A 15,121-nucleotide genomic window follows, 5' to 3' on the forward strand; every position below is an offset into this window, starting at 1 on the left:
CCTGAGTTCAAGTGATCCTCCCACTTCTACCTCCCAAGGTGATGGGATTATAGGTGTGAACCACCATGTCTGGCCTGTATTTTCTTAATGTATGTAATCTTTTATTATTATATAATATCTCTCTTTATCTTGATATTTTTGTTCTGAAGTTGGCTTTGATATTAATATAGCCACTGGATTTATTTTGATTAATATTTGCATCGTATATCTTTTTTTCATCCTTTTACTTTTCTTTTTTTTTTTTTGAGACGGAGTCTTGCTCTGTTGCCAGGGTGGAGTAGAGTGGCATGATCTCGGCTTACTGCAACCTCCTCTTCCTGGGTTCAGGCGATTCTCCTGTGTCAGCCTCCCAAGTAGCTGGGATTACAGGCACGCACCACCATCCCAGCTAATTTTGGTATATATATATTTTTAAGTAGAGATGGGGTTTTGCCATATTGGGCAGGACAGTCTAGATCTCCTGACCTCGTGATCTGCCCACCCCAGCCTCCCAAAGTGCTGGGATTACAGGCAGGAGCCACCACGCCTGGCCTCATCCTTTTTACTTTTAATCTATCTATATCATTATATTTAAATTGGGCTGCTTGTAGAGAGCGTGTAGTTGAGCCTTGTTTTATTTATCTAATCTGATGATCTCTGTCTTTTTATTAGTGGGTTTAGACCATTTCATTTTAATGTAATTATTTGTGTGGTTGAGTTTAGGTTTACATTTTATTATTTGTTTTCTGTGTGTCACTTCTGTTCTTTGTTCTTCTGTTCTCTCTTTCCTGTCTTTTTTGGATTATTCAATTACTTCTGTTTATATCTACTTTTCATTTTCATATTGATTTTTTTGTTATAATCTTTGTATTATTTTTCTATTGGCTGATCTAGGGATTGCAATACATACCTTAGCCTTTCATAGTCGTCTTAGAGTTAATGTTGTACCACTTCAAATAAAATGTAGATATGGATGTTCCTCAAAAAGTTAAAAATAAAAATATTGTATGCCCAGCAGTCCCACTCTTGTGTAAATATCCAAATGAAACAAAATCAATATCTTAAAGAGATGTATGCATCCCCAAGTTTATTGCAGCATTTTTCAGAATGGCCAAGATATAGAAATAATTTAAGTATTTGTCAGTATCTGACTGGATAAAGAAAGTATGAGATACACACACACACACACACACACACACACACACACACACACACACACACGAGGGGGTCTTCAAAAAGTTCATGAAAAAATGCATGTTATGAAAAAAAACTATGTATGGTTTTCAATTTTTTTTGCACCAAAATAAACCTGTACTCATTTGTTATAACGTGTCTGAACAAGATCTAGTTTGAGGTACTAAGTTTCAAAAGGACATCCATTTGAAAAAAGCTTCTATTAGAGCAACATGAATTTTGCTAAAATTGGAGCAAGAACAAACATCAAATTTATGGGGAAGCTTGGGTGGAAGAATGGTTAAATCACTGATGTTTTACAAAAAGTTTAAGGGGACAATGGCGCAAAGAAATCAGCAATTTGCAAATGGATAAGTCGCTTTAAGAAGGCATGAGATGGTGTTAAAGATGAAGCCCACAGTGAACAGACCATACTCATCAATTTGCGAGGAAAAAATTCATTTTGTTTGTGCCCTAATTGAAGAGGACCTATGAGTAACAGCAGAAACAATATTTACTACCACAGACATCTCAATTGGTTCAGCTTACATAATTCTGGCTGAAAAATTAAAGTTGAGCAAACTTTCTATTTGATAGGTGTCAAAGATCAGCTGTGCCTAGATCAGCTGTAGAAAGAGCAGAGCTTTCAATAGAAATTGTAAAAAAGTGGGATCAAGATCCTGAAGGATTTTTTCCCCCAAAGAATTGTAACAGGAGATGAAACATGGCCTTACCAATATGATTCTGAAGACAAAGGACAATCGAAGCAATGGCTACCAAGAAGTGGAAGTGGTCCAATCAAAGTAAAAGTAGGCTGGTTAAGAGCAAAGGTCATGGCAACAGTTTTTTGGGGGATACTGAAGGCATTTTGCTTGTTAACTTTCTGGAGGGCCAAAGAATGATAACATCTGCTTATTATGAGAGTGTTTTGAGAAAGTTAACCAAAGCTTTATCAGAAAAGTGTCTGAGAAAACTTCACCTGAAGAGTCCTTCTCCACCACAATAATGGGCCTGCTTTTTTCTCTAATCAAGGTCAATTTTGTTAGAGTTTCTATGGGAAATCACTAGGCATCCACCTGACCTTCCTAATTTGGTTCCTTTTGATGTGTTTTTGTTTCCTTTTAAGTCTTTTGTTTTTCTTTTAAATCTTTAAAGGCACCCAGCTTTTTTTAAAGTTAATAATGTAAAACAAAACAAACAAACCCTACATTGATGTGGTTAAATTTCCAGGACCCTTAGTTTTTTAGGGATGGACTAATCAGCTAGTATTATTGCTTACAAAAATGTTTACTTTGATGGAGCTTATGTTGAGAAATAAACCTTATATTTTTTTATTTTTATCTTTTAATTCAATTTTCCTTGATGTTTTTGAGGTCCCCTCGTGTGTGTGTGTGTGTGTGTGTGTGTGTGTGTGTGTGTGCACACGCGCATATAAAATGGGATATTATTCTGCCTCAAAAAAGAAGGAAATCCTGCCATAGGATACACCTTGATGGCATTATGCTAAGTTAAATGAGACCCAGAAAGTCAAATACTATATGATCTCACTTATATGTGCAATCTTTTAATCCTTTTTTTTTTTCTTCTTTTTTTTTTAGACAGGGTCTTGCTCTGTCATGTAGGCTAAAGTGCAGTGGCATAATCTTGTCTCACTGCAACCTCAGCCTCCCAGGTTCAAGCAATTCCTGCCTCAGCCTCCCAAGGAGCTGGGACTAAAGGCATGTGCCACCATGCCCAGCCAATTTGTTTTATTTTTTTTTTGTAGCGATGGTGTTTTGACATGTTGGCAAGGCTGGTCTCGAATTCTTAGCCACAAGAAACCTACCTGCCTCAGCCTCCCAAAATTCTGGGATTACAGGCATGAGCCATGGCGCCTGGCCTTATATGTACAATTTTAAAAAGTTAAACTTGCCAGGCACAGTGGCTTGTGCTTATAATTCTAGCACTTCAGGAGGCTGAGGCAGGTGGCTTACTTAAGCTCAGGAGTTCCAGACGAGCCTGGGCAACATGGCAAAACCCTGTCTCTACAACAATTCTAAAAATCTAGGCAGGCATGGTGGTGCGTGCCTGTAGTCCTGGCTACCCGAGAGGCTGAGGTGGGAGGACTGCTTGAGCCCAGGAGTTCAAGGCTGCGGTGAGCTGTGATTGTGCCACTGCACTCCTGCCTGTGTGACAGAGTGACCCTGTCTAAAACAAAAAATAAAAATAAAAAAGTTAAACTCATACAAGCAGAGATCAGAATTGTGTTTGCCAGGTTACATCAGCAATATGGCTAACTAGAGATGGCTGGTGCTCATTCTTCTCACAAGAAAGGACCAAGACAATGAATAAACAGTTAAGATTTGACTGGAGTGCTGAAGGGAGAGTGCCAGAGTGCAGTGGGAAAGTGGAGACGCATCTCCAGGAGGGCAGCATGGAGGCATGTGGATTCTGCAGCCCATCTCTCTCTCCCAGATCATATCTGCCCAGAGTCAGGAGGGACTTCACATTTTGGGGAAAAGGTAAGCAGAAGATCCGATTCCCACCAGTCCCCATTGCCAAATACCTATAGTCCTTACTGCAGAAGGATCCCACAGTCCTTCGAAGTCCTGAATCCAGTTTGGAGAGCTACCAGGAATTTACACAGCTGTATTACCCCCAAATAGGGTGTCCTCCACATCCCTCATCCACCACTTGTGAGCCAAGCTCCTGTAGCATAGCACAATCTTGAGACCAGAGCCACTTCTGGAGTGCACCCTGCTCTGAGGGCCAGTAGTGACTATACCTCTCCATCTTCATTCCACCAAACCCACACATGGATGAATACCAGTGTGCCTGGAGCCTAGGACCTGGATTGGCTGTAACTCTGGTCATGAACAACCCCTATTACTGCACTTCCAGCTGGAGCAATAGTCTGGCAGCCCTGCCCAAGACAAACCCACTCTCGAGCCAGTCAAACCACTGCGTGCCCATCCGCAAGTGGGAGAGACCCCTGAGCCTCTGAACAGAGGCTATGTTCATGGGGCTGTGGAACAGCTACATGTTCATGCTCAAGACCTGAGAAACAGCCATAAAGTACTCCCTTTGGCAGACACTCCCCAGGCATGGCTGAGTAGCATTGTACCCATATGCCAGACCTGAGAAACAGCCCTGGAGGGCTGCTCCTGGTGGGCATACCCCTGAACTGACTGAACAGCCTCGCACTCATGCTCCAGACTGAGAAATAATCCTGTAGGCCACCCCTGGTGGGCATGCCCTAAGGCCATTTAAGCAACCCTGTACCTGCGTACTAGGCCTGAGACGTAGCCCCGAGGGTCACCCCCTGCAGAAACACCCGCAGGGCATTTCCCTCACTTGTTTCCTTCTCTATACTTCTGGAACACCCATAATATGAATATTTGTTTGCTTAATGATGTCCCATAAATCATGCAGACTTTCTTCATTCTTTTTAATTCTTTTTCTCTTTTTGTCTGTCTGTGTTATTTCAAAAGACTTATCTTCAAGTTCAGATTCTTTCTTGTGCTTGGTCTAGTGTTGCTGAAGCTCTCGAATTTTTTTAAAAATTTCATTCATTGAATTCTTCAGCTCTAGGATTTCTGTTTGGTTCTTTTTACACACACAGACACACATATGTGTATGTATATATATTATATATACACATACATACATGTATATATATAATTTCTCATTTGAATCATGAATTTTCTGATTTCAGTTAACTATCTGTTTTCTCTTATATCTCACTGAGTTTCCTTAAGTATTAATAATTGAAATTCTTTCTTTGGCATTTCACATATTTCCTTATGATTAGGGTCTGTTACTGGAGAATTATTGTTTTCCTTTAGAGGTGTCATGTTTCCTTGCTTTTACATGTGTGATGTGTCTGTTCCTACATTGATTTCTATACATCTGATAGAAGAGTCACTTCTTCCCATTTTATGGAGTAGGTTTTGAAGGGAAATACTTATTCATATGAATGGGTCAGAGTTTTGGTTTGGTTGGGATGTGTTGGCCTTACTTCTAGGTGGATGCAATAGTGTAGTCTCCATGTAGTTTCTTCATCTGTAATACACACTACTGATACTTATAAATGTCTCAGTGGCCTAGGCTGAGAATTTGTGGGGGTAGTGCCAGAGTGGGTTGCTGGGTTGTTTCTCACATTGGGAGAATGTGTATGTGTGTGTGTGCACATGGTGCACTGGCCAACTTGGGATTTGGCTTGCTGAGATTGGGGCTGATACTCTGGCCAGGAGCACAGGCACATGGTTGTTCAGTCAGCCTGGGGCATGCCTGCCAGGAGTGGCCCATGGAGCTGTTTCTCAGGCCCAGGATGCAGGCACACTGCTGCTCAACTTGTGGGGTGTGTCTGCTGGGGCAGCCCATGAGGGCTGTTTCTCAGGCTCAGGATATGGTGATATGGCTTCTCAGCTGGCTTGTGGGTGTGTCTGCTGAGTGGGTGGCCCATGGGGCTATTTCTGAGGTTTGAGATTTTGGTCCAAGGCTATCAGGCATCCCATGGAAGGGTCATGCCTATCAGTGGCATCCTATGGAAGAAGGACTGAAAACTTGGGAGAGAGATGAACATCCAGGTCCAGGAAGCTCAAAGAACCCCAAATACATTCAACCTGAATAGGTCCTCTCTGAGGCACATTATAGTCAAACTATCAAAAGTCAAAGAAAAGAATTCTAAAGACAGCAAGATAAAAGCATCAAGTCATATATAAGAGAATCCACATTGGACTAACAGCAGATTTCTCAGCAGAACCTTACAAGTCAAGAGAGAATTGAATGATATATTCAAAATGAAACTAACAACCAAGAATATTATGCCCAGCAAAGCTACCTTTCGGGCATGAAGGAGAAATAAAATTTTCCACAGAGAAGCAAAAACTAAGAAAATTCATCACCAGTAGATCAGCCTTACGAGACATACTCAAAGCATACTTGCACCTGAAAGTGAAAAGACTATAACTACCATCATGAAAACATGGGAAAGTATAAAACTCACTGGTAGAGCCAGCACAAAAAGGAGAAAGAGAAAGGAAGTAAACCTTATTACTATGGATATCACCCGACCACAAAAATAAACAATAAAAGAGGAAGTAGGGAAAAAAGAATATACAAAACAACCAGAAAACAATCAATAAATGACAGGGCCAGGCATGGTGACTTATGCCTGTAATCCCAGCACTTTGGGAGGTCAAGGCAGGTGGATCATTTGAGGCCAGGGAGTTCGAGAGCAGCCTGGCCAACATAGTGAAACCATGTCTCTCTTAAAAAATACATAAATTAGCCAGGTGTGGTGGCACATGCCTGTAATCCTAGCTACTCAGGAGACCGAGGCAGGAGAATCTCTTGAACCTGGGAGGTGGAGGTTGCAATGAGCCAAGATTGTACCACTGCACTCTAACCTGGGTGACAAAGAGAGAATCAGTCTCTAAAATAAAATAAAATAAAATAAAATAAAATAAAATAAAACAACAGGAGTAAGTTCTCACCTATCAGTAGTAACATTGAATGTAAATGGATTAAATCTCCCATTTAAAATATACAAATAGGATGAATGCTTACAATTTTTAAAAAGACATAACTATATGTTGCTTACAAGGAACTCACCTTAATGTAAAGACAAACTATATGTTGCTTATAAGGAACTCACCTTAATGTAAAGACTGAAAGTGAAGAGATGTGAAAAGATATTCTTCACAAACAAAAACCAAAATTGAGCAAGATTAGCTATACTTATATCAGACAAAACAGATTTCAAGTCAAAAGCTGTAAAAAGAGACAAGGACATTATATAATAATAATGGGGTCAATTCCACAAGAAAATACAATTGTAAATATGTATACACCCAATAAGAGAGCACCCAGATACATAAAGCAAATATTTGATTTAAAGGGAGAGATAGACCCCAATATGATGATAGCTGAGGAATTCAACACCCCACTCTCAGCATTGTACAGATCATCTAGACAGAAAGCCAGTAAAGAAACATCAAATTTAAATTATACCATAGACCAAATAGAGCTAACAGACATTTATAGAACATTTCACCCAACAGCTGCAGGATACACATTCTTTTCTTCAGCATGTGGAACATTCTCTGGGATTGATCATATGTTAGGATACAAAAGAAGTCTACGCAAATTAGAAAACACTGAAATCATATCAACTATCTTATCTGATCACAATGTTATAAGAGAAACATTAGAAACTATATGAACATATGGAAATTAAATAACATGATCCTGAACAACTAGTGGGTAAAAGAAGAAATTAAGAAGGAAATTGAAAAATTCCTTTAAACAAATGAAAATATAAACACAACATACCAAAACCAAAAGGACACAGCAAAGGCAGTATTAAGAGGCAAGTATACAGCAATAAATGTCTACACCAAAAAATAAGAATAATTTCAAATAAACAACCTAATGATGAATCTCAAAAACTAGAAAAGCTACAACAAGCCTACCCCAAAATTAGAAGAAAAAAAGAATAAAAAAGATTTGAGCAGAAGTAAATAAAATTGGGTCTAGAAAAACAATACAAAAGATCAGTGAAATAAATGAACAAATCATTAGCTAGACTAAGAAAAACAGAGAGAAGATCCAAATAAATAAAACTAGAGATGAAAAAGGAGATGTCACAACAGACAACACAAATACAAAGGATCAGTAGAGGCTACTACAAACAACTATATAACAATAAATTCAAAAGCCTAGAGGAAATGAATAAATTCCTGGACACACACAGCTTACCAACATTGAACCAAGAAGAAGTAGGAAACTTGAACATACCAATAATAAGTAATGATATTGACTCACTAATACAAAGTGTCCCCCCTAAAAAGTCCAGGACTGCATTGGATTTACTGCTGACTTCTACCAAACCTTTAGAGAACAATTTTTCTCAAATTCTTCCAAAAAATTGAAACAGAGGGAGTTCTTGCTAAGCCTGCATAACCCTGATACCAAAACTAGACAAGAACATAACAAATAAAGAAAACTAGGCTGGATGTGGTGGCTAACACCTGTAATCCCAAAACTTTGGTAGGCTGAGGCAGGTGGATCATTTGAGGTCAGGAGTTCAAGACCAGCCTGGCCAACATGGTGAAACCCCATCTCCATTAAAAATACAAAAATTAGCTGGGTGTGGTGTGCACACTTGTAATCCCAGCTACTTGGGAGGCTGAAGCAGGAGGATCACTTGAACCCAGAGGTAGAAGTTGCAGTAAGCAGAGATCACACTCCTGCAATCCAGCCTGGGTGACAGGGTGAGACTCCATCCCCCCAAAATAATAAATAAATAAATAAAACTACAGGTCAATGATGAACATGGATGCAAAGATCCTCAACAAAATACTAGCAAACCAATCCAACAACGCATAAAAAAGATAATACATTATGATGAAGTGATCATGATATATCATGATTAATCATCTGTGCATTCCTGGGAAGTATCCAGGAGTACACAGATTTCCCAACATGTACAGATCAATAAACATCACATATTGCATCAGTAGAATGAAGGACAAAAACTATATATGATCATCTCAATGGATGCAGAAAAAGCATTTGATAAAATTCAACATCTTTTCATGATTAAAAACTCTCGATAAATTTGATATAGAAAAAAGTACCTCAACATAATAAAGGGCCAGTATGATAAACTCTATACTGAACAGGAAAGGCTGAAAGCTTCTCCTCTAACAACTGGAACAAGACAAGAACACCCATTCTCACTACTCTTATTCAACATAGTACTGAAAATCCTAGTCAGAGCAAATTAGGCAAGAGATGGAAATAAAGGGCATCCAAATTGGAAAGGAGAAAGCAAAATAGTTCCTGTTTGCAGACAACATAATCTTACATGTAGAAAAAACCTAAAGAATCTACAAAAAAAAGCTCTTAGAACCAATAAACAAATTGAGTTAAGTTGCAGATACAAAATCAATATACAAAAATCAGTAGTGTTTCTGTACATAAACAATGAACTAGCTGAAAAAGAAATCAAGAATGCAATCACATTTACAATAAATACCAAATAAATTTAATCGAGGGGAAAGATCTTCAAAAGGAAAGCTACAAAGCACAGATGAAAGAAATAGAAGATACAAACAAATGAAAGGACACCCCATGCCCATAGGTCAGAAGAATTAATATTGTTAAAATGAACATACTACATTCAATACAATGTATTGTATTGAATAGTCAATACAATTTCTATAAAAATACCAATGACATTCTTCACAGAAGTGGGAAAAAATTCCTAAAATTTGTATGGAACCACAAAAGACCTGGAATAGCCAAAGCAATCCTGAGGAAAAGAGAAAAGTTGGAGGCATCACACTTCAAAATATACTACAAACCTGTAGTAACCAAAATAGCATTGAACTGGCGTAAGAACAGAAAAAGACCATGCATGAAATAGAAAACCCAGAAATTAATTCATATACCTACAGTCAACTGATTTTTGACATTGGAGAAAGGACAGTCTCTTCAATAAATGGTGCTGGGAAAACTAAACATCCATATCCCCGAGCTATTACACTATGTAAAAATCAACTCAAAATGGATCAAAGACCGAAATGTAAGAGTTGGAACTATAAAAGTACTGGGAGAAAACAGGGGAAATGCTTCAGGACATTGGTGTTGGAAAATATGTTATGAACAAGACTTCAAAAGCACAGGCAACAAAACAAAAAATAAACAAATGGGGATTATATTGAACTAAAAAGCTTCTGCATAGCAAAGGAAAACAATCAACAGAGTGAAAAAGCAGCCTATGGAATGAGAGAAAATATTAGTAAACTATTCTTCTGACTTGGAATTAATACCCAGAATATACAAGGAACTCAAACATCTCAATAGCCAAAAAATATATAAATAAATAAAAATAAACAATCTTACCATTTATTTGATGAAAAAATGGGCAAGTAATCTTAACAGTCATTTCTAAAAAGAAGGCATATATGTGGCCAACAGAGAAATATTAAAAAATGCTCAACATCACTAATCATCAGGGAAATGCAAATGAAAATCACAATGAATTATCATCTTACCCCTGTTAGGATGGCTGTTATCAAAAAGACAAAAAATAACACATGCTGGTAAGAATGCAGAGAGAGGGATACTCTTGATGGGAATGTAAACTTGTCTAGCCATTATGGAAAACAGTATGAAGGTTCCTCGAAAAACTGCAAATAGAACTACCATATGATTCAGCAATCCCACTACTGGGCATTTATCCAAAGGAAAGGAAATCAGTATATTGAAGAGATGTCTGCACCCCCATGTTTATTGCAGCACTATTCACAATAGCCAATATATAGAATCAACCTAGATGTCTAACAACAGATGAATGGAGATAGAAAATGTGGTATATATACACAATGAAATACTATTCAGCTATAAAAAAGAATGAAATCTTGTCATTTGCAGCAACAGGCATGGAGCTGAAGGACATTATGTTAAGTGAAATAAGCCAGGAAAAGAAAGTGAACACAGCGTGTTTTCATTCATAGGTGGTAGCTAAAAAAAGTTGATCTTAGCTGGATGCGGTGGCTCATGCCTGTAATCCCAGCACTTTGGGAGGCCGAGGTGGGCAGATCACCAGGTCAGGAATTTAAGACCAGCCTGGCCAACATGGTGAAACCCTGTCTCTAATAAAGATACAAAAATTAGCCAAGTGTGGTGGCACACGCCTGTAGTCCCAGCTACTTGGGAGACTGATGTGGGGGAATTGCTTGAACCTGGGAGGCAGAGGTTGCAGTAAGCAAAGACCACACCATTGCACTCCAGCTTGGGTGACAGAGACTCCATGTCACACACACACACAAAAGGTGATTTCATAGAAGTAAAATGTAGAGCAGAAGATACTAGAGGTTGGGAAGGATAGGGGAAATAAAGAGGTAGAAAGAGATTTGTTAAAGGATACAAAATTACAACTAGATAGGAGGAATAACTTCTAGTGTTCTATATTCTATACCATTGTAGGATGACTGTAGTTAACAACAGTACATAGTTTCAAATAGCTAGAAGGAGGATATTGAATGTCCCCAACACAAAGAAATGATAAATGTTTGAGATGATGGATATGATGATTACCCTGATCTGATCTGTATACATCATATGTATGGAAACATCATTATGTACCCCATATATGGGTACAATTACTATGTGTCAATTTTAAAAAAGTATAAATGAAGAACTGTAGTTGCCAGGACCTGGGGAGTAGGGAACTGGGGAGATGTTAGTCAAAGGGTACAAAGATTCAGTTATTCAGAATGAATAATTTCTGGGTATCTAATGTACAGTATGATGACTATAGCTAATACTGTATACTTGAAATTTGCTAAGATAGTTGATCTTAAGTGTTCTCACTACACAAAAAAAATTGTAACTATGTGAGTTGATAGATATGTTGATTGGCTTGATTGTCATTCTTATTTCACAATGTATATGTATATCAAAATCATATTGTACACTTTAGGTATTTACAATTTTTATTTGTCACGTACACCTCAATGAAGCTGGAAAAATTAAAATGTAGATGACTTATAACTATATAAATTGCTTTACACTGTTAATGTTATAATTGTCATATATGTTACATCTGTGTGCATTGAAAGCCCTACCAGATGTAGTAATTTTGATCTTCAATCATATTTTAAATAACCCATAAGGAAAAAATATATTTACCCTCGTTATAGATACCCAAGTGTTGGTTGAGTTTTGCCCTTCAAAAAATAGATATTGAGTCCTAACCCCCAGTACCTCAGAATGTGCTTATTTGGGGATAAGGTCTTTATAGAGGTAATCAAGTTAAAATGAGGTATTTAGGGAGGCCTCTGCCCAATATGAAATAGGAAAAATTTGGGCACAAAGATACAAGCACACGGAGAACGCCATGTGAAGACGAAGGCAGAGATCGGGGGGATGCATCTCTGCTGATACCTTGATCTTAGACTTCCAGCCTCCAGAATGATGAGACAAAAATTTTCTGTTGCTTAAGTCACCCAGTGTGTGGTACTTTGTTATGGCAACCTTAGCCAACCTTAGCCAAATATTTCCCGTTTCTGTTGTTATTCCCTCATGCCTGAGGTCTCAAGCTTCCCTCGTATTTTTCCCTTCAGACTGAGCAACTTCCTTTAGTGTTTCTATTGATTTATCTTCAGGTTCATGGAATTTTTCCTCTGTCTTCTCTGTTTTTGCTACTGAGCCTGTAATGGGTTGCATAGTGTTCCCCACAAACTCACATTGAACCAGAGCCTTAGAATATGACCTTATTTGGAAATAGGATCTTTGCAGATGTAATTAGTTAAGGATCTCAAGATAAAATCATCCTGGATTTAGGGTGGGTTCTACATCCGGTGACTTTTTGTCTTTATAAGGAAAGAAGAGGGAGATTTGCATAGGAAAAGCATAGAAAGAAGAAGGCCATGTGAAGATGGAGACAGAGATTGGACTGATGCTGCTACAAGCCAAGGAATGCAAGAAGCCACAAGGAGCTGGAAGAGGGAAGGAAGAATTCTGCCTTAGAACTTTTGAAGGGCATGTGACCCCACTGATACCTTGATTTCAGACTTCTAACCTACAAGACTGGGAGAATATGTGTCTATTATTTTAAGCCACTCAGTTTGTGGTAATTTGTTACAGCATCCCTAGGAAACCCATACAGAGCCTTTTCAGTGAGATTTAATTTTTTGAACGAATTTTTTAGTTTTAAGATTTGGCATTCAGTTCTTCTTTAGCATGTCTATTTCTCTGCTGAGAACTTCTATCTTTTAATTTACTTAATGCATACTTACCTTTACCTCTTGCAACCTGGTTATAATAGTTGCTTTAAACTCTGTCAGATAATTAATTCTAACATCTCAGGTTAAACATCTGTTCATCGTTTCCCCCTTCCCAGCATTTAACTGGATCTTTGTATTTTGAGCAATTTTGGATTCTGTCTTGGACTTTATGAGTATTACTCTTGGTCCTGCGAAAATCTGTTTGGTTTATGTTCACAGGAAATCAACCTAGTAGTTCGCTTCAAATCACAGGTCTCATCTCTTCTGTAACCAGTGTTTGGATGTTGGGGGTATGAATGTTGGCTATCCTGCTTGCCATTGGTCTCACGCATGCACAGGTCACAGGTGGGCCTGGGACTTACACCTGATCAGACACAAGGCTTAGAGGATTCCCTTCTCCAGCTCTTTTCCTTTGGGTTCCCCTATGCACTCTTGGTCTCCCAGGGACCCATTGTCCCATTCCTCTGGACAGAAGGATAGGTTTTCTTTTAGAGTTTTAGTTACTCATGATCCTGCCACCCAGTTCTGCATGACCAATTCAGTCCCTGGGCAGAGCGGTAAGGTAAAAGAGCAAAAAAAAAAAAAGACAGTAAGTGTCCTGACATCCCTCCCCAGCTCTGCCCTTTAGAGCATAGGGTCTTCCTTTCCCTGTTCCTACTGCCAGAAAAGACCTTTGTTTTTTCCTCCTCAAAGTTGTAGCTGCCTATATGGCTACTGCACATTTCCGTATTTGGGGCCACTCTAGTGGCAGGGTGAGGAGAGTAAAAACAAGACAAATAAGAAAAAAACGTTGTTCAGAGAGTTTCTCCATATTTCCTAGCTCGCAGTGTACCTCTCCACCATTCTCTGTCAAAAGAGGGAGCTTCACCCTCTGAGTTGCTCATACCAGCTGGGCTGCTCAGTTCCACAACAGAGGCCTTCCGTGGATCAAATGTGAGAGACAAAAGAGGAAAAAAATCAACAGGGAACTCTCTCATGAGGCTTCCTTCCTCAATTTTTGTTTTCCCTTCCCACTCTGCCTGCTACTGTCTGCTTTCCAGATAGCTGCTTTTTGAATTTTCCAGATGTTTTAGTTGTGCTGTTTAGTGGGACAGAGAGGCTGTAATAGACTTGCTATATTGCTTGGCATAGGGAGTGGGTCTATCTTTTAAAATTTCTTTTGTTTATCTTTCATTTCTACATGATTGCACAAAGCGGTGCTTCAAAGTCTTGAGTTTAAGCCATGCACAGTGGTATAGGCCTGTAGACCCAGCTACCTGGGTGGACTGCTTGAGCTCAGGAGTTTGAGGCCAGCCTGGGCCACATAGCAAGACTCCATCTCTAAGCAAAGAGAAGCATGAACTTACAGTGCTGTCATCAACTGAAAATATTTGGTGCTTAAAAAAAAAGCTGTTATTTAATTTTTTTTGAATATCTGTAACGCTAACAGGAAATATTCCTTTCAAATACTTTGCAGTGTATCGAAGTTATTGGAAGTTATGTTTTGATGATTATATGATCATTGTCTAGCATGGAATCTGGTTTATTGAAGATGAAATTATTTTTATGAAGTTAAAGCTCTAGCATTCATTCTGGTCAAGTATTCTGGTTGCACAAATAGAAAACAACTCCAAGAGGCTGAAGTAAAATGGGAAGTAGTTGTATGGTCTCTGAAATCTCATGGAATCCAAGAACAAGAAGCAACAGGTTCATCTCAGCTTCCTAGCAACAACATTTGGAATTTGGAGTGCTGGGAGAAACCAAGGCAGCTTCTTTCCCATATGATTTTTTTTTTTTTTTTTTTTGGTGGGGAGGATTGCATGATTCCTTATATTTATTACTCTCTATTTGCTTAATCCTCTTTCCTTTCTCCAAAAAGTTATCAGCTTCTTAGAGACAGTACTGAGTCACTGCATCCATCTTGCCCAAAGCCAGCTCTGCCTCAGGTTAAAATAAATTTGATTTATGTTGAATCAGTCCATTTTCTGTTCTATTTTAGGCAGTTTGAGTTGGCTCAAATTACAAAAGAAATCACCCAAAAAAACTATTTGCCTCTTTATCCTATTTAAGGTTCCATCAGTTTTGAGATTCCAACTCTCTTCTCTTTCTCTAAATTTTTAAAAAAAAATTTTTTTTTTTTTATTTTTTTGAGACAGAGTCTCGCTCTGTTGCCCAGGCTGGAGTGCAGTGGTGCAATCTCAGCTCACTGC

The sequence above is a fragment of the Macaca mulatta genome, chromosome 9, assembly GCF_049350105.2.
Source record: "Macaca mulatta isolate MMU2019108-1 chromosome 9, T2T-MMU8v2.0, whole genome shotgun sequence".
Classification (NCBI taxonomy): Eukaryota; Metazoa; Chordata; class Mammalia; order Primates; family Cercopithecidae; genus Macaca; species Macaca mulatta.